The sequence below is a fragment of the Corythoichthys intestinalis genome, chromosome 4 (assembly GCF_030265065.1).
Source record: "Corythoichthys intestinalis isolate RoL2023-P3 chromosome 4, ASM3026506v1, whole genome shotgun sequence".
Classification (NCBI taxonomy): Eukaryota; Metazoa; Chordata; class Actinopteri; order Syngnathiformes; family Syngnathidae; genus Corythoichthys; species Corythoichthys intestinalis.
The window spans coordinates 48950890-48978812 of NC_080398.1; the positions used below are offsets into that span (position 1 = coordinate 48950890).

Below are 27923 nucleotides of genomic sequence, written 5' to 3' on the forward strand. Positions count from 1 at the left end.
GAGACTATGTCTCTCGGCTGGCCTGGGAACGCCTTGGGATCCCGCCGGAGGAGCTGGTTGAAGTGGCTGGGGAGAGGGAAGTCTGGGCTTCCCTGTTAAAGCTGCTGCCCCCGCGACCCGACCCCGGAACAAGCGGAAGATAATGGATGGATGGATGGATGTTAAGCTTATTTTCAGTTAGCTATCTTCTTATTTCAAGAAATCTGAATAAAATTTACTGAAGAACTGCCAGATCATTTCACTTATTTCTAGTAGATTTACACTCAAAACAAGGGAACCCCCCACCCCCACCCCCCGCCGCCCCGGAACACACACACACACCAACCCCAGTTTTAAGGAGGTGGGATTTTCTAAATTACTTACATAACTGAAGTCATTATACGTATAATGCAAATAAAGTTGCTTAAAAGTTGGTGGGGACAATTTAAGCATCCTGAAAAGTTGGTCGGGTTATGTCCCTACCATCCCTATGCAAACCTACGCCCTTGCAAGTCCATTATAGATTAACCATTAGCCTCCTTTTTATATTTAGTGATGATGGCTTTAAGATGGGAGTTGGACATAAGCCTCCCAGTTGAGAACTGAGCCCACACAATAACAGTGGAGAGCAGATGAACACTTCAATTTATGCCACATGCATATTAGTAAGCTCTGATCACAACTGCTACAGATATTGATATGCAGTGTTAACTGACTAAGAAATCATCAATGCTTTATGTCAGACACTGCACATTTGGGCCTACTGACGCAAACATTTCAAAAATGCAGACTAATTTAGAATAATATACTTTACTTCATAACTGTCAAGTTCATAAGAAACAAGACCCATCTTAAACTAAAAGACGAAAAGTCTGCAGTCACACTAGCACAAAGAGCCTTTCTCTTCACTTCACCATTTTCAACAAGAGATGGAGTGGTTGGTCCATTGCATGGGTGGTTCCTTCCAAAATAATGCTTGTTGGGGTATCTTCAAATGCTTAAAGATAAGATTGCGTATTGTCATGTACATTGTCATGCATATGTATTTTCAGTACCGTGTCAGCCCTTGTCATGCGAGTGTGACCTGATCAATTTGTTTACCAAATAGACTCGGGATGGCTTGTTCCAATGTTTGAAAAGTTGACTCAAAAATAGTTTTTAAAACTGACCACAGTACTTTTTCATCTTTCTGGATGTTAGCTCTAAACTTGCATCTAAAAATAGCAGTTTGCGCTTTGGAATGTCTTTGCAAATAATGTATTAGTTTGAAGAACCTCTGCACAGGAAAGTAACTTGTAACTTAAAGGTTTACTACTGTGTTAGTACCTTTTTTTGTGATCAAATTTTCTTTTTCAGCTGAGCAGACCTATAAATGCATTCATTTTCAATCACTAATATTTGAATAGTGTCTCCACTGGACAATATACAACAATGTACAATAGTGTTGTCACGATGTAATACTCAGAATTGGTATCGACAACTGATTTGGATAATTTGGACTATCGGACAGTATCAGATCTAGTCACAAGAGCGGATCCAGTACCGTATTTTTCGGACTATAAGTCGCACCTGAGTATAAGTCGGACAAGCCATAAAAGCCCAACGAAGAGGAAAACAAACATATATAAGTCGCACCGCAGTATAAGTCGCATTTTTGGGGGAAATTTACTTGATAAAATCCAACACATAGAACAGATATGTCATCTTGATTTAAAAAAATACAATATAGAACAACATGCTGAATAAGTGTACAGTATGATAACGTTACATGATGCATGAACAACGAAATGCGAACGTGGCCAGTATGTTAACGTAACATAGCTATTAAGAGTTATTCAGTTAAGTAAAGCATAAAGAACATGCTAACAAGTTTACCAAACCATCAGTGTCACTCCAAAACACCAAAATAACATGTGAAATGATATAATAATGTGTTAATAAATTCACGCATCAGTCGCTCCAGAGTATAAGTCGCACCCCCAGCCAAACTATGAAAAAAAACTGCGACTTATAGTCCGAAAAATACGGCATTTACGTGTGTTCAGCTATGTCGGGCTTTGCGGTTGCTATAAATTACACATGTCCTTTGTATGTGACTACTACTCTTAGGTAGATAGATAGAAAGATAGTAAAATAGCATTATCCTAAGGAAGTAACAGCAATTTAGTACAAGAAAAATATGATTCGTCATTTACTGGTTGCATTATTTTTATTTGTCTAAAAGGTTCAAATAATAATTGTTTGGCGTACGTTCAAGACACACTCTAATGTGTTAAGCACAGGTGAAATTGGTAGGGAGATTTTCAATTGTATGAACCCCTAAATGAGAAAATGTCACAGAAAACTAACACATTTGAAATATAACTGGCATAGGAGCAGCAAAATATGATAAATACAGAGTGTGGTTGAGTCACAGCAGCACATCCCACTCAGTGAAGCGAGTCGTGGAAGGGTAAAGAATAATAAAAAAAGGAAAGACCTCACAGAATTCTCTGAAAAACGTGAGAAGTGTACAGCTATGTCATTTGTGTAAAAATCAAGCACACATGGTCATTTTCATTACTTCACCAATTGAATTCCATGGTAAATTTGACAGCCAACAACTTTCAGGTCACTGAAATGCAAAGAATAAAATTTCCATATTACTTAAGAGTGGTGGGCAAACAGGTCATAAAGGGCTGCTGTGGATGCAGGTTTTTTTTTTCCAACAGATCCAGCACAGACAGTTTAACCAATGAGTTTTCTGCTGTCGCAAGCGGACCCTGACTGTAATTAACTGATTCCACTTATAAGACACCGGAATTGTGAAAAGGTGTCCTCTTGGTCAGATGGAATAAAAGTTGTACCCACAGTGGCTCTTTGTTATTCGCATTCATGTTATACATTTAAAGGTTATGATTGGATTCAAAGACATCTCTCAAATTTAGGGCCGCAGCTATCGATTATTTTAGTAGTTGATTAATCTATCAACTAGTTAGTTCGAATAATTGAGTAATCAGATTAGGAACATTTAATGAGTTGCACAATAAATTTTAGGAGATGTAAAACAAAGACTTGCCAAGATTGCACTTTCAAAAGAGCATTAAATGCGAATACAAAATATAATTCCCTGTGTTCCTTCAAACTACACAGAATTGCACTTAATTTAAAAATAAAAAACTTCAAAAACTGAGCTTAGCCTCAAATGGTATTAAAAAATAATAAATAAGGATCCAAGTACAACAAAAACGATTGTCTAACTTGCATAGCAAAAGTCCGCTAGCTTAAATGCTATAAAATGCTAGCCTTCTTTTACAATGCTCTTAACAAAACTTTTAAATACATATTCCCACAAAAAAAAAAAAAAAACGGCTAAATAAATGTATAAACCCAATTACGAATGCATAAAAAGAAAACATATTAGCTCAAACAAAAACTTATCTTATGCTGGTCTTAACAGGGAGCAGCTGAATTGACCAATGTTAAATTCAATTCAATTCAATAAACTTTATTCATCCCTTGGGAGAGTTCCCTCAGGAAATTAGTTTCCAGCGTCCATCACACAACAGCGGCAAAGATAAAAGTATAAAGTGCAAGATAGTAAAAAAAAAAAAAAGTCATAGAGTAAAAAGCATTAAAAACACTAAATTAAATTTAAAAATGAAATACATACAATTCAATACAATATACTATGACTTAGAGGGGTGGGAACGTCTTACGATACGATACGATACCAGACTAACGATAATGATGATCTCACGATTTAGCGATACAACAGTTAACGATAACAGAAAGCAAGCTCTTCATCCTTCTGCTGTAAATTGAGTTTATCACTAGTAGATGTCCAATTCATTTGAATTTGGAGGGATGGCAGCGAATGAACGTTCGTTCATTTGCTGCCATCCATCCCACTTCAAATGGATTGGATGTCAATGGCAAGCAATGAGTTCAATTTTGGTGTATTTCGGGATTGGTACTGTTGATTTTCAGTCACTTCCAGTTGATTTTTGGGTTACAGAACAGGTTACTTCCTGTTGATTTTGGGGCATTTATGGGTCACTTCATGTTCATTTTTGTGTTACAGAACAGGTCACTTCCTGTTGATTTTTGGGTTACAGAACAGGAAGTGACCCAGGATTGAATCGGCAGTGACAGGAAGTGACCTGTGAATGCCCTTAAACCAGGGGTGTCCAAACTTTTTGCGAAGGGGGCCAGATTTGGTGTTGTAAAAATGTGGGGGGCCGACCTTGGCTGACGTCCTTTACCTAGACCAATATATTTAGGCAAATTTTAGCAAGCCGTTCTGTGTGTGACATTTTCTTTATAATTTTTTTAAAATTAATAATTTCAACAATCTTGCAACTAGCCTTTGTGGCGTTCTCTTTCGACTCTCGGGCTCTTGCAAAATACTGCTGCTGTGAAATTAAACTAGTTTCAAGTTGCTTCAATTTCTCGCTGCGTATCTTCCCTGTAATCTTGTCGTACATGTCAGCGTGTTTTGTTTGGTAATATCGCCTCACATTGAACTCTCTAAAAACAGCGACTGTCTCTTTGCAAATGAGGCAGAGACAAATGGTGCATATTTTTGTGAAAAAATAGTCCAATTTCCACCTTTCCTTGAAGCGTTGGCCGTCGCAGTCAACCTTTTTTTTGTTGTTGATTGTCGCCATTTTAGAAAAGTCAAGGCTCCCACGGGGTAATGTTGCTTAGAGTACTGCTGCCTTTTAGTGGGTAAATGAGGAGCAGCATTTAGTGTCTAAGCTACTTCATTTTCTGGTAGCAGTACTGCTGACCAATTTATTAAGTCTGTGTGCGGGCCAGACGTTATTGATCTTATGACAGAGGCTGGGGGCCGGATGAAATTTGACCACGGGCCGCATTTGGCCCCCGGGCCGCACTTTGGACATGTCTGCCTTAAACGAACAGAAAGTGACTGGAAAATGCCCCGTAAATTGGAAACACTGGCTGAGAATGCTCTGGTTTCCAATGAACGTTTGTTCATTCGCCCCTCCCAGTCTAAATGGATTGGGCGTGTAGCGCCGTCAATGGCAGCCATTGAGTTAACTATTCTAGTGGAAGATTTTGGTAGCAACTTGTCGTTTTTTTTTGTATTTTTTTTTTTTTTTTTTTTAAACTGATACCTTTTTAAAACGATAGAACGATTCTTGGCAGGAGCATATCGATAACTTTTTGGGATAAAAAGTATCACGATATATCACCATTTCAATATTTTGTCACACCCCTAATGACTTAAATAGTACCATAAAAGCATACACACAAGGCAGACAATAGCAGTGAGTGAGCCATGAGTTATGTCATATTCGCCATTGCTACTAGAGTGTACCAGTGTATCCACCCAAAATAATTAAACTAAATGCACACTTTCAAAACAAACCATTACGTCGCCACTCTCATTAAATGAATACTCGAAGCAGCAAAATTTGATTCAAAGCTTTTTTCTAATAAAATACTTGAGCTAATCGATTCATCATTCCAACATTACTCATATTAGAACATCCTCGTAATACATATACTCTAAGGAAGGCCTTGAAGAAGAGAAAAAATGGCAAATACCATACCATGAATATGAATAGGTTTACATGCAGACTCATGTTGTCATCCCAACTGAAATAATTTCTATTCAAGAGCCCTGGTTTGCTCATGACGTGATCTATTCCGATCTGGTGTATACAGTACTACATTAAATTGGAATAGTCTTTTTTGTACAGATATGACTTGCCAAATCGATGTAAACATCATGCGATTTATCTAGATTGAGTTCGGTCATTTATTAATAACAGTAATTGTGAGTGTTTCTACACCTTTGTTTAAGCACCAGTATGAGAAAGCATGTCAAAAGTCGTTCAAACAAATTATTTATATATAAAATACTGGATATTAATATTTTCAAATGCATAAGCTGTGACGTCACATTACGTCAAGACAGAACATGCCAAGACAGTAGGCAGCCTAGCTAGTCCGGTTGAACAAATGTTATGATCAAGGTTCACATGGTGTCATAGTTATTACATAGTGGCCTTCTATTTGATTCGAATAAAATGACTCCCCAAACCAAATGAAAATGCTACACATCAAACCCTTCAATCAGAATAAATAGGCCAAATCCAAATTACAGTACATTGGGTTCAGATTCACATATAATGCATTCACCAATCCAATCAGCAGTACCTTGTTTGGAGGTCACAAGAAAGCAGCTCTACTATAAGCACGTAGGAATGAATGCATGAATACATGTTACACAATGACATGAACTGTAAATGATGTACTATGGAGTCGGCAGGTCTAATCGGGTGGGCAAGAAGAAATGCAAAACACTAAGTGAGCAGAGCAACACACAGAAATTTGCTGAGGTTGTTTGCTCCCTTCGAGAAAAAGGACTGGGGAAATGTATGCAACAACACAGTTTATCGAAAGAGTTTCTGGGCACAAAGAAGTCACCGGCGTGGCACAGCTCCTAAACTTGAAATCGCACTGTATAAATAGAAAACACACATTTTTCATTTAAACTGGAGCTCTAAAATCACATTTAAAATGACAAGAACAAATGAAATCATAAGCAACTTAAAACTTTGTAAAGAGTGCAACTTGTGTGATTTTCACTTCATTCTGCTCGATCAACAAGTTGCCCAATGCAAGAAAGAGGGACTATACATGTGTTTGAGGAAAGGCACCGTTTCCATTTGCACGGTGTGTTCTAGCAGGAGTGTATGAGGCAGCGTTTTGGACCGTCACAGAATTAATTCAAACCTCATCACGTGGCTCCTCTAGGGCAAAGCAAAGTGCTGCACTGAGCTCTCAAGTGCCCTGCTATGTTCTGCACAGCAACACAGCAGGCTTACTTTTCCTTGGAATAACATGCAAAAGACACATTTCTAACATGTATGTAGAGGTGAACAGTGTAAAATATAGTATGTAAACCATAAGTCTAGCCATATTTTATATTAATGATAATAATAAGAGCAGCAGTTGGCCTACTGAAATCACATATTCAGCTGGTGCAGAATAATCTGCTGAAGTCTCCTGTGTTTGACATTGTTTACATTGTAATGGTAAGGTTGAAAACACTGTCTGATGGTCAAATTAAAACAATGCAGTATCTTTTGCAAAGGATTTCAACCACAAAGTCACCATTAATTTAAGATCAACGAAGACTGTATTTTTACAATACAGTACCACTTAGCCTTTAGCCCTTATTTTACAAATCAAATCATGGATGACTAAAATGGATTTAACTGCTTTGACCTTGTCCAGTCTAGCCTCTCTGTAGGGGGCAATATCCTACATACAGTACATATACAGTATATATATATATATATATATATATATATATAATGTATATATCTCGACAATTCACAAGTTTAAAAAAACAAAGGGTGCTACAAATAATCGATTAATTGACAACTAATTGATGAGCAAATTAATTGACAACTATTTTGATAACCACTCAATTGTTTAGGAGTTTCTTCACCTTAAACTTGTCTAATTTCTTGAAATTATAAAATTCATATAACTTCTCAGTAGTAAATATGATCATATTTGTCATTATATTTTTGTTAAGTCAAAGGATGACAAACAAAAATTTGCTTTTACTTTGGAAAACAGCAATTCACATGTTTGCCAATTTTCGGACATCTTACTGTCTAAACTAGATCCTTAATAAGGCTGCAACAACTAATCGATTAATAAATTAGTTGCCAATGACTTTAGTAATCGATACAGTTAGAGCCTACATTTAAGTCTGGAAGCTTTAATAAAATAGTATTTTTTTAAGGAAATAGCCATTCATTTTGTCTTCATTGTTACTTACAACATGCCTAAAAACAACATCAGGTCAAACAACGTCAAGGTACATTGTGAAGGTAATTGAAAAAAGTGACACTTATCCAATTAATAGTTAAATTAATCGACCGATTAATAGATTATGAATATAATCGTTACTTGCAGCCCTAGTAAGAGTCAAATCAATTCAATGGCTTCAGAAATACCTTGAAAAGCCATTTAAAAAACTCAACACACATGTGCTTAACATGTTTATTAGATTATAGAGGCTGTCTTTCCACATGATCATTCAGCATCATAAACTGATGGCATCCTTAAATACCTTCCAAAAACATCAGCCTTTTATTACTTCACCCTAGCGTCTCATTCTCCAGACAAGGCGACTAATGCTGTATTCAACACTTTTATTACATTAATATGAAGAAGAGTTTATAATAACAAAAAGGGAGGTGGGGGGTCTGGCTGTTTCAATGTTAGGCAAAAAAAAAAAAAAAAAAAAAAAAACTATCTATATTGTAATGTTTGGGGGGAAAAAAAAAAAGGCTCGGATGTTGCTCAGTGATTTACCTATCGATTTGATTACGATTCAGAGACTACAATTCGATTATAAATCGATTATTGATGCCTCCCCAAGCCATTAGCTGCTTTTAAAGTTTCGTACATTAGTTACAAAAAATGTACAAAAATCCTCTCAGGCCCAAATAAACTACAATTTCAGTATCAAGTTAACAGTTCAAAACAGTTAATAAAATACTCAAGTCCCCATTCTGTATCAGCAGTTTTAAACTAAATTTAATAAATGTTATGAATCAACCGTTAAAGTTGTTAAAAATGCTCCTGTCCTTCCATAATTTCCCTTCTGTCTACTTTCGACATGCAAAAGTTTTAAAACTTTCATCATTTAAAGATAGATTCAAGTCAAGATTAGGTGATTCAGGAGTATTTTAGATAAAAAGTTAATTAGGTTCGCTCGGAAGGTTCGCTACAACAGCCTTCCAGAGTAGTCTACTGCTTTAAGATGGCCGCCGTTTACTAATGCCGGCGAGTCCTTCATTTCAAATCTAGTTTTCTATACATGCGCTAACACCGTCGAGTCTGTCATTTCGCATCTAGTTCTATATACATGTAATATCTACCGTACCATTATGTGGGAGTAGTTTGTAGCGGCTGTTGGCCGAAGTCAGGTATTATTTTTTTATCTAGCGGCATGAGTTGAGCATGATGTTTACTCTCGGTCTGTTCCTCATTGCGTCCCGAAGACCGCGCTGACTGTGTTTTAGTTCGGCTTTACTTCAATAATCGGAATTTGGATGTTTGTGAATGGTTCTCGAATCTTCCAGGGCCGAATCGCGAATAATCTAAGAATCGTAAATTTCGCACATCTCTAATTATAATAACATTTGTTTTCACCTGCCTCATAATTTATTCATTAACTAAGTATTTATACGCTAGAGGTAGATCGATACATTAATTGGTTAATCAACGATCCAATCAAATTGATTCAAATGCAAAACAATGCTAAATTAGCCGTTTTCTTAAAAAGAAGGATTTTCAGTCAAACGTCTGAAATATTTCCACAACAGAAAATACAAAAATGGAAGCATTACTTCAAGTGAAATGTAACTATTTATGTGAAATGTGTTCATAATGCCGTAATAATTTTTTTCAAAAGCACTTTTATTAAATTTGGGCAGACTTTGTAACATAAATAGGGCCTATCGTATCTTTGTACATAGATTCGATATGCATCATCATAAAATTGGTGATTTATTTATACCCCTACGATAGACTGATAAAAACAACAATTTAAAACAAGGTAAACGCAGTTTCATTCTGGGGCTGGAACAGGGGAATTCTATTACTGATGAATTCAAAGGGAAAACTTCACTCTCAGACTGAAATAAATTGGTGACCCGTCGTTCCATCGTCTTTGAATGGTTTTTGTAAGCCACAGAAATATTATTTTGTACAGGAGAGGGTAACAACTCATTAGCCGCAGGGAGAACTCCATGATCCTTGGGGCCTGCTAAATTAATTGCAATAACAGCAATTAACACAGAATAAAAGTGCCACTGTGCCAACCTAACAAGCAATATGAGTGATTAACTCACTTACCGTATATTAAATTTGAGCAATTAAACACTCTGATGTTACTTAAATTGACACCAGCTCTTTGTGCTAGTAGTTGCAGACTAACACAATAAATAGTTATGAACTTCGAAAACATCATTATACGAAATCCCAACTTGTTAAACAAGAAATAACAGTAGAAAGCATATAATACTACATTCATTGTACTATTAGTGCAGCAGGTGAGAACTTTGTTCTAATAAATTACTGTGCAAGTAATTGTACCTGGAATTAACTTCATTCATTTTTATTTATTAGCCATTGCAAATTAAAGTTTTCTGTAAGGCAGTCAAAACAGCTGCAGCTATGTGTATTTTTTGTATTTGTTTATCCTACTGATTATACAATAACTGTGTTAGAAACCAAATTTTTAATTATTAAATAAGAATATTATTATAATACTGTATATTGATATCTAACATGGAAAATATATTATCCAATTATTTTTCTTTTTTAATTAGATAGTAGATATTCGGTCTTGATAGTAGTCTCCAGTTCGAGTCCTTTCAGTTTAACTTGCTTTCAGTTTGTCTCTAAAGAAGTGCCCAATTGGTCTGCTTGACAATGCGCAAGACAGCTCCAAGTTACACCCAACCTTACAAACTTGACCAAATTATGATGACAGCATTGGATATTTGTAATTTAGCAAGATAGTTAAAATGCCCATGTAAAAAAATAAAAAAAACAACAACAACAACCATTTGATACGGAGTTTTTTTTTTTTTTTTTTTTTCACAAGCAGACTTCAAATTAGGTCAGTGTAACAATGTTGCCATCCTGGTCAGCAAAAATGATACCACGTGTATTTGGATACATACAGGCAAAAAATGTGGATCTACAAATTTTCCTTTGAGGAAAACTGCGTACGTAAGAATCTCACTATTTTCGTGCATTGAAATTTCAGCACCTGTCATTCTGTGCCTTCCTCACATGTGAATTGTCTCCTCCTCACGCTACAAGGGGAGATGGGGGTTGGGTGTCTGTGGCTGACTTGATGCAGTGCAGTGAGTCTGCCTGTGAACACTCTCTCCCTGCCTTCTCCTAAACTTGAAATTTGGAGGTTGGACAAAAATCTCCACTGTAGAGAAAAAGACTGCTACGACTATAAAAAATAGCATCTGCAGTTCGAAATTTGCATTATTGTACACATTTCAAAACAGCTCAGAGTGAAGTTTTAGTATTTACAGTCGCTTGTGTTTTTAGATACAGTACATATGTAGATATGTTTTTAAATACAGTAGAAATGTAGTCTCTTTTGTTCCAAGGATTGTATTCCTTACAACCATCTGGCATACTGGCTGAGTCTACTTTGTGTGTGTTTTTTTCTGATAGTTCGAAGCACTATGCATGGCACGTACTAGCAAACTTTTTTTTCCGAAATAGAAAAAAACGTTTGCTATTATTTGGAAATATACAGTGCTGGCCAAAAGTATTGGCACCCCTGAAATTCTGTCAGATAATGCTCAATTTCTCCCAGAAAATGATTGCAATTACAAATGCTTTAGTAGTAATATCTTCATTTATTTTACTTGCAATAAAAAAACACAAAACAGAATGAAAAAAAAAAAAAAAAAATTATCATTTTAGTAGGGCTGTCAAAATTATCGCGTGAACGGGCGGTAATTAATTTTTTTCATTAATCACGTTAAAATATTTGACACAATTAAAGCACATGCTCTGCTCAAACATTAAAATGACAGCACAGTGTCATGTCCACTTGTTACTTGTGTTTTTGTCTCCCTCTGCTGGCACTTGGTGCGACTGATTTTATGGGTTTAAGCACCATGAGCATTGTGTAATTATTGACATCAACAATGGCGAGCTACTAGTTAATTTTTTGATTGAAAATTTTACAAATTTTATTAAAACGAAAACATTGAGGGGTTTTAATATAAAATTTCTATAAATTGTACAAACATTCACAAGTCTTTCTATTCATGGATCGCTTTAACACAATGTTAATGTTAATGCGATCTTGTTGATTTATTGTTAAAATAAACAAATGCAGTACTTATGTGCAGTATGTTGAATGCATATATCAGTCTTGTGTCTTATCTTTCCATTCCAACAATAATTTACAGAAAAAAATGGCATATTTTATAGATGGTTTGAATTGCGATTAATTACGATGAATTAATTTTTAAGCTGTGATTAACTCGATTTAAAATTTTAATCATTTGACAGCCCTACATTTTACACAAAACTCCACAAATGGGCCCGACAATAGTATTGACACCCTCAGCCTATTACTTTACCTTTAGACAAAATAACTGCGAACAACTGCTTCTGGTTATCAATAATTGAGATTCTTACAATGATCTGCTGGAATTTTAGACCATTCTTCTTTGGCCGACTGCTCCAGGTCTCTGGGATTTGAAGGGTGCCTTCTCCAAACTGCCATTTTCAGATCTCTTCACAGGTGTTCTATGGGCTTCATTGCTGGCCACTTTAGAAGTCTCTAGTGCTTTCTCTCAAACCATTTTCTAGTGCTTTTTGAAGTGTGTTTTGTGTCATTGTCCTGCTGAAAGACCCACGACCTCTGAGGGTGACCCAGCTTTCTCACACTGGGCCCTACATTATGTTGCAAAATGCTATTGGTAGTCTTCAGACTTCATGCACACTGTCAAGCAGTCCAGTGCCAGAGGCAGCAAAGCAAACCCAAAACATCAGGGACCCTCTGCCATGTTTGACTGTGGGGACAGTGTTCTTTTCTTTGAAGGCCTCGTTTTTTTCCCCTGTAAACTATGTTGATGCCTTTTACCAAAAAGCTCTACTTTTGTCTCATCTGACCAGAGAACATTCTTCCAAAACATTTTTGGCTTTCTCAGGTACGTTTTGGCAAACTCCAGCCTGGCTTTTTTAAGTCTCTGGGTCAGATGTGGGGTCTTCCTGGGTATCCTACCAAAGAGTCAATTTTCATTCAGACGCCGACGGATAGAACAAGTTGACACTGTTGTACCCTCGGGCTGCAGGACAGCTTGAACTTGTTTGGATGTTAGTCGAGGTTCTTTATCCACCATCCGCAAAATCTTTTGTTGGAATCTCATCAATTCTTCTTCTTTACGGTCACATCTAAGGAAGTTAGCCATTGTGCCATCGGCTTTACACTTATTGATGACACTGCGCACAGCAGACACAGGAACATTTAGGTCTTTGGAGATAGACTTGTAGCCTTGGGATTGCCCATGCTTCCTCACAATTCTTCTTTGTCCACATTTAGGGAGGTTAGCCACAGTGCCATGGGCTTTACACTTATTGATGACACTGCGCACAGCAGACACAGGAATATTCAGGTCTTTGACAATGGACTTGTAGCCTTGATATTGCCAATGCTTCCTTTGCTTCTCAAGTCCTCAGACAGTTCTTTAGTCTTCTTTCTTTTCTCCACGCTCAATGTGGTACACACAAGGACACAGGACAGAGGTTGAGTCAACTTTAATCCATTTTAACTGGCTGAAAGTGTGATTTAGTTATTGCCACCACCTGTTATGTGCCACAGTTAAGTAACAGTTGCTGTTAATTGCACAAATTAGAGAAGCATCACATGATTTCTCAAAGGGTGCCAATACTTTTGTCCGGCCCATTTTTGGAGTCTTGTGTAAAATAATAATGATTTTTTTTCCCCCATTCTCTTATTTGTTTTTTCATTGCAAGCAAAATAAATGAAGATATATTACCAAAGCATTTGTAATTGCAATCATTTTCTGAGAGAAATTGAGCAATATCTGACAGAATTGCAGGGGTCCCAGTTCTTTTGGCCAGCACGGTATTTTTTATAGCCAAGTCCACAAACTTTAGTTCTTCCAAATATATCCAGTCTCCTACAGTGCAAACCCTTTTAAAACCATAAAACAGGACCTTACTTGAATTCTGTGAGAGCATTAGTCACCAAACGACACGGCAGCAAACCTGAAACAAAAGCATTGCGTCACTGGTGACGTCATCGCGGTGCTAAATTGAGAACAATCATCCCACAAATGTGCTATGACTTGTTATAGGTTTTCATAAATACAATGAGCAGTTTGAGACTTGATTTGAATGAGTGGTATGGAGTAAACGGATGCTAGAAGTGATTGATGTCTATGGGGAAAAAAATGCTGCAAGTCAGCCTAAAAGACTAAAATAGATGTAATGGGCTATATGCCACCGAAAAAATAAGCATAGCCAGTAGAACACAAAGAAAAAATAATGACAAGACCAGCAATTATTAAAAAGAGAGTGTGTTGGTTTCCTGCATGACGAATGCAAATGTCTACATAAGCCAATAACTGTTTCATCGAACAAATGTAACATGTTACAGATAAATTCAAGTAATCTAATTGCATGCAGTATTATATGACTTACATCTGTAGTGGGTACAGTACATAAATTATGGCAGACTTTGTAATTACATTTACAGAAAGTGGAAAGAAAACAATATGCAATAAAATACGTAGTTGTATGGGGATGAAAAAATTATAGATGCTGCAGAAGATGACAAATAACACAAACATACAAAATGTATTGACCTTAGTTGAATGAATGCATTATACCTATCCACAATAGTAAATTCACCATTTAAGGTGCACAATCTAAATCAGGGGTGTCCAAACTTTTTCTTTAGGGGTCCGCGAGGGATGCAAGGCCCAAACAACTTTTAGAAAATTGAGTCAAAATTAAGAAAAAGTTAGGATAGGTTGAAACTTCTTTTCAACAAAGCAGGTGACCTCAACTATCAAGCCATATTGTCCTGGAATTAACTCTTTTAGTGCAATTGATGATGATAGACGTCCAATCATGTGGCTCTTTAAAAAACTGAATTGAAACTCTTTAAATAAGTTTACCACTAGTACATATCCAATAAGGGAGTTCCCAAAAAAAATCGATTATTAGATGCATCGCGATTCGACAGGTGACGATTCGGTTACGATTCATAAAGGTTCAAAAACAATGATTTTCCCTAATAACTTTAAGACAGCCGCTCAAAAGACACGTCTGCCGCCCGGACACTTTTAATGGACGCACGCACAGCGTTATGTTGGATGCTGCCGGTTCCTGAGCAAGATTTACTCCCTTTCAAAAGACTGGAAAGTAATTTTGTGTATGAGACAGGCAGGGACCCGGTGGTCGTGCTTCTGTGCACAAGTTATTTTTTTAGAGCGAGAGGGGAAGAGAGAGATAGTTCGTTGCTCCTCGTCTTTCAGATGTCCAGCAGTAGTTTCAAGTCATTTCAATTGAAAAATGTCCTGAGTTTGTTGCTAAGACCCGTGTTCGTCTATGAGGTGAGTACTCTTGTACTGTTTAGCCTTTATTGTTGTTGTTTTTGAGAAGTTAATGCCGAGCGCTAAGCTAATTAGCTAATTCGCTAACGTGTATTTCATATGCAGAACGTCTAAAGCCATGATTAAGTACAGCGGTAACACTACAAACATGCGAAATTGTACAGAAATCTGTGAAAACAAAGTATATTGGTTAAAAGAAGTCTTACTTCTAAAGGCACTTTGTTTCCAGAAAATTAGAAATTCATTCCACCTGTGTAAATTTTATTTTATTGTTGAGAGAAATAAGTACTGCCTTTAAAATGGTTAAAGTTTTTGCACTTCCTTGTTAAAAAAAAAAAAAAAAAAAAAAAAAAAAAAAAGCCGCTTAAGGGCAGCTTTTTGTTGTATGGGCATGTTTCCATCGTTTCTGTTGAATCAGTAAGATATTTTAAATAAATAATGGACATAAATTTGTTTGGCTACTTTATTAGTTAGTAAGGTGTAGTAATGTGAAAATCGTGAAAACCGTGATCATCGTCAATACCATGATCATCATTCAATAATCAAATCTTAGCACCCTGAATCATAATCGAATCGTGGGGTGCCTAAGGGGCCGTTTACATGGTGACTCTCCAAGAATACGAAAAATTTCAAATTTGCATTTGCATTTGCGTCTCCATTTGAACAATGTCCCAATTCCGCATGAAGACGATGTAGTATTCATGCCAGGCCCTAGGGGGCAGTGCAGATTTACAGGGCGACAGAGAATCATGCACTTTGACCCCACCAAGCTCCCTCAGCCCAGAAAAAATATGCCCGCCCACTCGAAGCAATGTCATTTTTCTTTTGTTCAAAAGGGCACAAAAATTGAAACGTTCAACATATACAATTTAGAAAATTATTAAAACAGTGAATTAAAGCTGACATTCCGCCATATTTGCTGTTTTTAATGTTTAGCAGCACCGCTGCGCACGCCCAATGTGACGTGTATGAGTGCTGACGTTAATGGCGCGGTCTTGCGCCACAGGAGCCTTTGATATGCATGCCGAGGAAGACCCCCTCAATCCCCCACAATCGGATTCTTCCACTTAGGAGGCAGGATTCAGAATTTTTCGTCTTCGCCGACACCATATGCACGCGAGGCGAGTCCGCTACTCAGTCATTGCGTCTTTGTGTCACAGAGTCACCATGTAAACTGCCCCTAAGATGGCTCACCCCTAATATCCAATCCATTTTAACTGGGAAGGTGGCAAGTCAGTACCCACCCATTTTCAAATGGATTGGATGTCAATAACTGTCAATGGCAGCAAATGGTGGGCCTTATTGTATAGGTATATACCACAATAAAATGAGACTCGTCAAGATAATTCTGCTAAGACTGCTTTCAAATTCATCAAGTGAAATCTTACAAAATTTCCTACCTTGATTTCAACATATTAAATTATAGGCTGGCCATTTGTAGCATCTTTTCTTACAGCTGCTTGTCAAATGGTTGCTGTATTGCTACACAAAGAGAAGTGACAAGTGGCTTTACTCTGTCCTAGCAGTTAAATGCAGAGACACTGAGATGTGGAACAGAGTGGAGGCTGTGCTCAAGCTTCTTGTGCAAGCCATATTCCAATGAAATTTTCATGATATGATAAAAACTGGCTTGTGGGCCAACTGCGGCCATAGTTTGGACACCCCTGATCTGAATTGATGGAGGTAAAGGATTTCTGTGTTTTGAGTCAGTTTCTGGATTTAAACTTGACAGCGGCCCTTGATCCACAGCTTTATCAATCCCACACAATCTGACAGACTGAGTGTCTTGTTCACTTTTCCACCCTCTGACTATACTAGAGAAGGAAACGCCTCCAGGAAGCAACAGAGCGGATCACCTCACAGCTGGATGTTTGGCCGTGACATTCATAGAGGTTGCAGCAAACAGAGATAAGACTGAGAAACACCAATCACTTTCCTATACTGCTTTATACTTGGGAAGAAAGGTGGGCAACACACTTATTTAATGTGACTTTTGCACCGAGTGGCATTTGATCCCTCCCATCTGCAAGAAACCAGCTGTACGCTCTGTTATGCAATCATAAAAAAGAATAAAATTATTTTATGTTGAACTTTAATGCTCTCAATGTAGGAATGAAGAGACAACATCTGTACACTTTTGTAATCCTTTAAGCAAGTCTGTCATCGCTCCATCCCCCCTCTACAAAGTACATCTGTTATCATCATCATCATCATCATTTTGTAAGAATTATTATATTTACAGCAAATGTAGCAACATTAAAAGATTCTTATTTTGTCTATATTCATGCAGAATACATCCAAAGACTGTGCAGAAAATGGTGGCTTACTTTGATCAGCAGGAGATCTTTGAATTATTATCGCAACAATGGAATGGAGCCTACTGTCACTATAAATTACAAATGATCTCAGATTAGGCACATCACACGCAGGGAACATACGTACAAACATGAGTCAAATAGCTCTTCACATGTAAAGAGCAGGAGTGTGAGGCGACAAGTTTTTACCCAGAGGAATTACATGTACAAAGTATGACAGGAGGGTTAAGTGCGCTGTGATCAAAACCACTTAGATCTCAGGCTGATTGGGTGCTGCTGCTGAACAGAATATGTTCGCAAACACAGAATCTCAGGTCATCCCATTGTGAGGGGGGGTGTTGGCACATGAACACCATACTTTTTCAAAAGGAAAGTATGTCATTTCAGATAACAATCCAGACAACTACTGTATAAGACACTCACACTGAGCAAAATAGCATGCGCAAAGCTCCCCTAGAGGGATTGCGTACCTTTGGTGAAGTCTATTTCACATAGGATGCTGCAATCATAATAATTACTCGGTTTCCTAGAAGTGAAGACTCGAAATAAAATAACATTACAAATTACCAGGGAATCACACATTCAGTTGGGTTCAAAATTATTTAAACCCCACTACATTATAGTACTGTAGTGTGGCATTTATTTATTTAAACCAAATCATAATCAGATCAAATTAAGACTTTTAAATTTGAAAATTGAATGTCTACATTACACTAAAGTCCTTATTTGATCTGTTTTTGAATGAAACACTGTACACTGTATAAAATAAAGTAAAAGGCAGTGGGGGTTGAATAATTTTGAACACAACTGTACTGCAAGTGTTAGGTTTAAAAAAAAACCCTGCTCGAAACACTACAAATATCGTAAACCTCGGAAACTTCCAAATGCATTTTCTGGAATATTTTCATTTGTCTAATGAGATTCAAGTCTTTCATTGGTGTTTATGAACAGTGAGCCCTTTGAAACTCATGCGACTGAAGGGCTACATAAACAAACATGACTTGATTATAGCAACAAAATGGATAATTTATATAATATTTACCCTGATCCAGCCGGCTACTTGGTCATTAAAAGCTGGTACAATTAACATCTAGCACCGTCAATTGCACTGAAACAGGTGAGTGATGCAGTCCTGACATCTGCTGAGGATGCCTGCTAGTCAAAATGGATTGGGCATCCAGCACCGTCAACTGCACTGAAACATGAGCATGAACCAGCCAATATCTGTTTAACCCTTTATATGGCGATCCTTTAAACCATTGGGTGCCATTGATGGCACTAGACTTTCATTCCAATTTGCCTGAGAGAGGCTGGCAGCAAATGAGCTAGCCAGTCCCACCTGTTTAAATGAATGGGACATCTGTCACTGTTATGGACAGGCACTGATATAAATATTATCAGTTTAACGAACTGTAGTGTTTTAACACACTTGGTCCAAGCTTTCTGATACCCTCAGAAATAGGATGAGCAGCAAGCCACGTATGCAAAGCCTCCATTACCTGTTGATCGCTGGCAAAACAATTGCCCCTTAAACCATCTTTAATTGGACCAAAACATTGGCAATCCGATGGGGCACTATCAGGATTGTATGGAGAATGCTGCAACACCTTGAAAGGGAGATTTTGAAGCGTTTAAACAGTGTGGGCAGCGGTATGTCGAAGCACATTGTCGTGCAACAAAAGAAGGCCTTCTGACAACCAATCTCGGCGTTTGTTTTGCGAATTGCCAGCTTCAACTTGTTGCAGAGCATATGACTTTAAACTGTTCAATACACTGCTAAAAACTAAGCCATGGTAAAAAATTGCCCCCGTATTGTACTGAAAGTCCTCTATGGATTTCAGCTCCTGGTATACCTTACAACTACAAAAAAAAACAGTTTGCTGCTGTTCTTTGGTGCAAATTGAGAGTGATATAGCCATCTTTATTTCACAAGGTGATAGCGCGGCAACCTACCACGAACACACTGACATAGCATGCAAAACCACAGAGCCAAAAACAGGCAACTAAAACAAAAGTGCAGATGCGTATTTACTTACCCTCATATAATCAAAATTATTTCAATTTTTTAAAATGTTATTTTATTGAGATGTGGTGTCCACAAATGTGGACATCACATTTTGGGTCTTTTAAACCAAATGTCAATATTGTGGCCCACATCGGGATGTGGCCCACATCGGGTTGCCAACCGTCCCTTGAAAAATGGAATTGTGCCGTATTCAGAAACAAAAGTCCGCGTCCCGTACTGAGCTTTCAATGGATGCACTTTGTCCTGTATTATCATAAAATTCGAAAATTGTGTCGTATTTGTAAAACGAACGAATACTGGTATGGTGTTTTACAAAAATATACAGGGAAACGCATTCCCCTGCCTCTCCTGCTTTATAACCATTGAGCTGATAGAACAATGAGAATACGAAAACTCGCTCATCTCATTGGTCAAGGTACTGTCGCTAGCCAGACGAGACAGCATAGAGTGTGGGAGATGTGAAGTTTTAGTGAAGCCTGAGTGAAACGCATATTCAAAGTAATGATAATTTGTTTTCTTGTTCTTCTCTGCATGCTTTATTTTCATTAATTTTATTGTTTCTTTTGTGTTCTGTCAATTTCATTTGTATTTCCACTAGACAGACCGTTTATCGGCCGGGCTGATTATCGGTGCCAATATTTGAAAATTTGAATTATATCGGTATAGGCTTTTTTTTTTTTTTTTTAATCCGACTGGCCGATATGGGAAAAAAAATTGACTTAAAACTGGTTTATTTCAGCTCAGATGCAGCCGTACCGCTCTCTCCTGCCTGCTGTTTCCTGCACTAGTATTCACCTCGTCCTGTGCCTCGTCCTGTGATTGGTTAAATGGTGATGGTAAATGGAGTTAGACTTGTATTGCACTTTTCCACCTTTTTATGACCCTCCGCGTCCTTCACACTATATCCTCATCTACCTACTGGTGACGCAGCACCACGAGCAACGTGGGGTTTAGTATTTTGCTCAAGGATACTTACACAAGGTCATCAGGGCGGAGAATCGAATCCACAACCTCTGGGTTGGGGAACATCTACTCTACCACTGAACCACGCCACCCTCTATTATTAGCTACTATTTTCTATTTGTGTGATTCAATAAACATGCTTTAAGCATTTCAACGAAGTTCAGTCTTTGCATTATTCAAATTTTTTGCACCAATTTTTACACTTTTATAGCAAATATAATATATTGGCTCCAAAAATCGGTTATTGGACCTTCTACTAATCGGTATCGGTCCTGAAAAACCCATATCAGTCGATCTCTAATTTCCAGAGGTGGGTAGTAACGCGTTACATGTACTCCGTTACATTTACTTGAGTAACTTTTTGAGAAAAATGTACTTCTAAGAGTAGTTTTACTAAGGTCTACTTTTTACTTTTATTTGAGTAGATTTGTGAAGAAAAAATGCTACTCTTACTCCACTACTTTGGGCTACACATGAGTCGTTACATATTTCCTTTTTATTCTACATATTATAGTTATTGTTTTTTTTACTGCCAGCGGAAACACGTGAGAGTAGAAACTAGTGTTGCACCGATACCATTTTTTGGGCCCGATACCGATACAGATACCTGGCTGTGCAGTATCAGCCGATACAGATACCATTCCGATACCACTCTGTTAGCAAAAATTTTAAAAAATTTAAAAAAATACACACACATATACATATATATACACAGTATATATACATACATGTACGTATAAGGGATGCAACGATACAGTTAAGTCATGGTTCGATAAGGGTACGATTTTGGATACAATTCAATACATTTAATGCTCTGAAACAGAAAATACAAATGTTATTATTATTATTATTATTTGCTAACAAGCAAAAATAACTGCATATAAAAACGCATTTTAGTGCATAATATTTATGTGCTTACTTTTTACTGATCTGAAGAAATTTTGTATATAAGTGCTGAGAACAATCTTTACTGTTTGTAAAGTGGGGCACACTGTTGATTGCTGCAGCTCTCTTAGCAGCTATATTTACCATATAAGCAAAACATCCTATTTGTGGTCCGAGTCCATCTGTAACATGTACTGAATTAACAGTATTTGCAGCATTATCTATAGTCACTGGTATGGATTGATTTGGCCTGCTTAACTTCCATTCAGTCATGGCGGTTTCTAATTCATCAATGTAGTATATGGACTACGCGTCGCTCTGGGCTCACGCAGCTAATGGCATGGGATCTAATGTAGTACATCTAGGTTGCTATTTGATGATATCTAGTGTGTGCGCGCGGGAGTTAGCATTGGATTTAACAAAGGACATCTAGGTTGCTATTTGATGATGTCTAGTGTGCGCGCTGCGCCGCTTGAGTGTTTTCTGGCCACAGAAGTCACTACTGCTCATTACTGCACAACACATATGACAATCGACTTTCATAAACAGAACGAGTTTGAAGTACGGTGCTCTTAATTTGCCACTCATTGTTCATCATGAAACCATGAGTTTGCTTAGTCTCCCACGGTTTTAACCTTTCTGATCCCATCGGCTCTAAAGTCGCAGGCGTTAGCTTACGCATGCTAATCGTTAGTGAATGTCATGTTAGATGAGCAGTGTAACATCGCGGATATGCGTTGAAGTTTACATTCTTAAAATTGAAGACGAAGGAATTAATTTCGTTTGGTAATTTCGAGACAAAGACATGCAGATGTCATGCATCGGGATTTGGGAAGTTAGCTCACGTGGGGAGGACAGTGCATTTGCGTTCAAGTGATGCCAGTAGGTGGTATCGGCGCCCTAAATGTTGGTACTCGTCGATACCGATACCACCAATTCGGGCCGGATCGGCGCCCCCTGCCGGTACTGGTATCGGTGCAACTTTAGTAGAAACGCGCCTCGTGTATGACTGGGGCAGCTCTACCGATTTAACCAATGAGACATGACTCAAAAGCGCAGATTTTAACCTCTCTCCCAGTTTTTATTTGACACCGATGATTGACCAAAACATGATCCTTTTAATTTCAAAAAAATTTCAAATTTAAACTCAGAAGTATTTTCTCCACCAGAGGGCAGTCATGCTCTTTGGACGAATAATGCTTACTTTATGTACAGAATTTTGATTTCTTTCTCGTCGAAATTTTCTTCGTATTTCTTTGGCGGACAGTATCACTATAGAGAGAGCACGAGAGCTAACTTAGTGCTCAGAAAAAAATACCATTGTTTAAAAATAAATAAATAATCCAACAAAAATACAGTGGTAACTCTACATACGAAGTTATTTCGTTCCAGGACCTTGTTTATAAGTCGAAATGGTCGTACGTCGAGCAGGATTATCCCATAAGAATACATTATAATTCCATTAATTCGTTCCACAGCCCGAAAACCTACACTAAAAATTCTCAATAAATATTGATGTTACTATTGCAAATATCAACTACAAAGAGCAAAATAAATACATTATGAATAATAATCGGAATAATAATATAATAATAGCAATAATAATAATACTTGTAATAATGTAACAAACCGGGTTCTAATGTGGCGAATGTGTTTGCGTGGTGTACCTGAACGCATCGTGCGGCTGACTCGTTAGAGTTAACCTTTTTAGTTTCTTTTTGTTTACTTGCTGCGGGGAACACAAGGCACAAGTTGATGGAATAAATGATTAGAAACCTGACAAAGCGGGCGATTTCTTTGGCGATGTTGCCACAATAATAATTGCCACCTTAACTTATACAGACTGGCAAACGGAGGAGGACCACCAAAATAGACAGTCTACGGCTGTATTGTTGAGCCATATCACAGATGCGCACCCCACACTCATATTTTTCTATCATATCTATCTTCATGTCAATGGTAACGGTAAGCATCACCTTTTTTCTTTTTTTCACCACCTGCACTAACATTGTTGGAACCCATGTTGATTTCCCTCACAAGAAAATTTGCCATGCGTCCATCTTGCGGGAAAACAAAGAAACTGCGGTGCTGTCATATGTCGTCGTATTTAGTGCATGTCATCGAATGTAGAAACAAATGGTGAGTCAAATTTTACGTCGGATGTCAAAGTGTGTCTACGCGATCGTATGTCGAGGTACCACTTTATAAGCAGTTACTCACAATGTTACTTATTACTTGAGTATTCTTTTCACCAAATACTTTTTATTTATACTTTTACTTGAGTAATATTATTTTTAAGTAACGCTACTCTTTAGTAAAATTTCTGGGTACTCTACCCACCTCTGCTAATTTCCACATTATATTTGGAGTGTTCGTTTGAAAATGAGCATTTTTTTTTGTTTCCCATTATTTTTTAGGGGAATTCTAAATCAGGCTGCTTAGGACAGCTATACTTTTTGCCAAGATCGTCATCCATTGAATATGGTACGCCCGCCGGTGTTCTGTCAAATTTTGCACCCCATCAGAAATGTTAAAAATGACCGGGCCGCGAATAGAGCAGTTACAAAGTCAACACTACTAACTTTCTTTAAATAAAGGAATATTTACTTACGTTCGATCATGGACAGACATGTACAAAAGTTCTCCTCAGACACATCCTGCCACATCCTGCCATGGTAGTGCACACAACAACTGCACACCACTCTCTCACTGTTTATGTCTTCGCTGTGTAGTTAAGCATTAATTTACACCATATTCGTGTTAAGCATGTATATGTTTATGATGTTACTTGTTTATTTAATACCTGTGGATAATGTTGAGAGTCCAAGTGAATGTAAAAGAGGGCTTATTCACTACTTCAACAGCCTTGGGAGCAAAATATTATAAGAGTGCAAAATTTGGCAGAACACCAGTGGTGGCTCTGTTGTACAATTAGAGTCTCTAGTGGGGGCAAATTGAAACTCTACTCACCATTTTGGTGGTGCGTTTTATGGTCCACATTTCCAATCCTTGGTTCTTGCTCAGTAGTTGTTGTCACTTTTGAAAGCTTGGGTTTGAAAAAATTACGTATATGCATTTTGCCTCTTCGGTCCTCAGGTGGTTTTGGCTTGGCAAAGCAAATGACCGTCTAAGGCAGGGGTCCCCAAACTATGGCCCGCGGTCCGGATACGGCCCACCTCCACATTTGGTCCGGCCACCTTAACAATCCCCCCCCCCCCCCCCCCCCCCAATAGTGTTATTTATTTCCTGGCTTTTTTCTGTGAAGAACCCAGAGAGGGTTGTTTGGTTATTATCTATTTAATTAATAGTGTTATTATAATTATTTTATTTACTTTTGTTCTGTGAAGAATCCAGAAAGGGTTATTTGATTGTGGCTTTCTGAAAAACAATACATTTTTACATTTTGGCACTCCTGGCACTCACACTTTTTCTGTTACAAACTGACCCGGCCCCTCATCAGAGAAGGGAAAAGCTATGTGGCCCTCACAGGAAAAAGTTTGGGGACCCCTGGTCTAAGGTGCTAGTCACATGATCTGTTCGAAAAATAATTTTGACCTATTATAATTTTTTTTTTTTTCATTTAATTCATTTTTGTTGCTTTACAATTTTTGGAGACAATATTTTACTGGAAAAGTCTTAATTTTAAAATCAGATATAGGAGAGTCAATTACATACAATGACACTTTTTAGCCGGGGGGGGGGGGGGGGGGGGGGGCAAGCCCCTTCAGCCCCCCTGAAACTCCGCTTATGCATGTATGTGTATATATGACGCCAGGTATTTATGAGGTTGTTTTTCTCAATTGAACAAAAATAGTCACTTGCCATATAAAGGGTTAAAATATCAAATGTCGTCTTCCCATCATAACAGAATGAATAACAATACCATGTGAAGAACAAAAACAGAATTATTGGTCTGCTATAGTGTTTGCCCAGTTTGTTTGTTTGTTTGTTTGTTTTAGAAAGAGGCGGGATGCAAAGATCCCACCACCACCAAAGATCGGCAGGGTGCGATCGCGTGTTGGCTAGTAGCTTGTCCCAAAGTTGACATTGGGAAAAGAACGAACCGCGCCTGGCGTCTTGCAGCGGCCCACTGCGGTGAAAGTGAGCCCCTGTCAGCGAGCCTGCTCTAGAGGGAGGAGGCGTCGCCGGCTGTCCGCGTTACGCCGCCTCCATCACAATCCAAAGTGGATAAACAACACAAGACTCCTAAAGTTGCACTCGGACCCCTGTGCGCATGCAGCGGCGGGGGAGGGCATAGCCGAACGCACTCTACCCGCCGGAGTCGCGGGGAAAAGCTCTCCCTCGCCCCAAATGCTCCCCTCCTTCTCGCGAGCGACGTAACAACATGTCGGCAGAGGACGGCCATGTTTTGCTGGTTATGTCGACCCACTGAGGAGGAGGAGAAAAAGTAGAGCCGACGTTTCTCGTTCCCCGACTCTTTGCCTGGCTTCCTACCTTCTCTCGACTCGGTTACGGCGTCTCAGAGTAAAAGTCGAACATAAGGGAGCAGCAATAATATTTCCAAACTTGCGGACACGTTTAGCGCGCAGGTGGAGATAAGCCAGCAGGCAGCAAAGTTCACGCGGCGAGACAAGTTAAATATTTAGACGCAGACGTGGGGCTGTTTAGAAGACGTGCAAACATCGAGAAGAAACAAATACGTATGCTAAATCCACTTCTGACTTCCTGGACTTTGGAACCAAATGAAAACTACAATTTTTTCCCTCACCTGTCCAATGCTGAGTCGCGATGCTCGGGTGGCGTCCGTTCCAATCCCACCGTTCTAATGCGCGAAAAGCTTTTTAAAAGACTATAGCTCCAGTAGCTAGGCAGACAACAGGCGACAGGAGAGAGAAAAAAATCGGCGATCACAAGGAGGATCTACGCCAAAAGCCACATGATCGCCGACGTCAGAGTACGTATTTGCATGCCGCACCGGGGCACCGGTATCCGTCCATAGCGGCTGCGTGCTGCTGGGGCCGTGGAAAGTTCACAGGAGGCCATTAGAAAGTGGACCAACTCTCCTGCCCATGTGACAGAGGATGTAGCGATGCATCCATGAAGCATGACGACCGGTGTTAAGGTGAATGAAGTCCGTGTTGTTACTGCTGATGTCAGCCCTCGTCTGTTCCGACCTCATTGAATATGAAACCATCACAAGCAAGCACCGCCCCTCCACATCCCTTCTCCTCTTGCTTCCTCTGAGCGTGCGTGACACACAAGCTCTCACAAAAAGGGATCTTTGGCGCCTGGAAACCTATCACGCAACAGTGACCTCCTCTGGACTTACAGAATTTTGGAACTGATGCTGACCTTGGACCACCGACGAGCCCCCCTGCACACACAAACTTTTAAAACTCAATTGCAAGTTGATGTTGTTTGACTGCACTGGAGGCTTTTTTTCTTGTTATACTGTGGTAAATTCAAGCCACTGTATTATGAAGCTCACATTCCTTCCAGAAAATGCTGTCATTTGGTGGCCTGCTGTATCGCAGTTAACTATTACATGCGTGACTGTTCTGTTAATAAAGATATACGTATATGGCGGAAAACACACAGTTTCTGCTCTTGCACCCTGCTTTAAGATAAACTGCTGTATTTTAAGCCAAAAGAACTGTTGTGTTGGATAGAAGAATACTAGTATGTCTATATGCTGCCATAGCAGTTTCATGGCGCATTAAGCCCCCAAACTATTTTTAATTTGTCCGTTTTACCCTGGAGACCCCCGATTATAGACAATTCAATTCAATTTGTATAGCCCTCAATCACAACAGAGGTCTCAAAGGGCTTTACAGAGGCAATATGATACACAATTAGAAATGAAGCAACAAAGATGAATAGATACAGTTCAAGTCCTGGGTATCCCCTATCCTTATGACCCTCCATGCCGGCAAGGAAAAACTCCAAAAACTCCAGAGTCAATTGGGAGAAAAATGAGAAACCTTGGGGAGTACCACAGTCAGGAGAGATCCACTCCCAGGACGGATAGACAGGAACCCCAGAACGGCTAATGGGAATTAGCAAGCGAAATTGTAGTCCGTAAAAATACAGTGGAGTAAAGGAGCAAGAAGAGGTCCCTCTGGTCAGATGAGACGGGGGTAGCAGCGAGGACGTCAATCCAGCCAGGGGTCCGGACAGTCAGGAGGCTGCAGCTGAAAAATAGCCCCTCCCCAGAGGGGAGGGGGGAAAGGGGACACCGGGTGACTAGTGATGAAGAGACTAGACAACTAGATATTAACATTGGAAAATAGAAATAAAGTAAGACAAGTGGTAGGTAGAGTAAGAAAAGGAGATAGAACTCAGCGGCTGTACTGCCCCCAGCATTATAGCTTCTAGTGCAGCTTAAACTAAACTGTGAGTCTACTCCGACTTCAACTAGCCTAACCATAAGCTTTGTCGAATAGGAACGTTTTTAATCTAATCTTAAATGTGCAGACTGTCTCGGCTTCTTTAATACTAGCTGGAAGCTGATTCCATAAAACGGGGGCTTGGTGGCTAAAGGCTCTAGCTCCGACAGTACTTTTATAAACCCTGGGAACTACCAGTAGACCTGCATTCTGAGATCGGAGTGTTCTGTTGGGGCGG

At 38.7% G+C, this 27923-nt stretch overlaps 1 protein-coding gene across 3 annotated transcripts in view; it reads right to left on the reverse strand.

Annotated features, from left to right (window-relative positions):
- zhx2a (zinc fingers and homeoboxes 2a) overlaps positions 1–26475 on the reverse strand; it is a 69510-nt gene extending 43035 nt beyond the window's left edge. The window contains exons 1-2 of one of the 3 annotated variants that reach the window (XM_057834000.1): positions 26068–26475; positions 13752–13797 (exon numbers count right to left, since the gene is read on the reverse strand). The gene's annotated coding sequence lies outside the window, so the exon portion shown is untranslated. Of the gene's footprint in view, positions 1–13751; positions 13798–25793 lie in introns of all 3 variants that reach the window. The other 2 variants (XM_057833999.1, XM_057834001.1) reach the window with 2 other exon arrangements.
- Positions 26476–27923: the final 1448 nt, after the last annotated feature.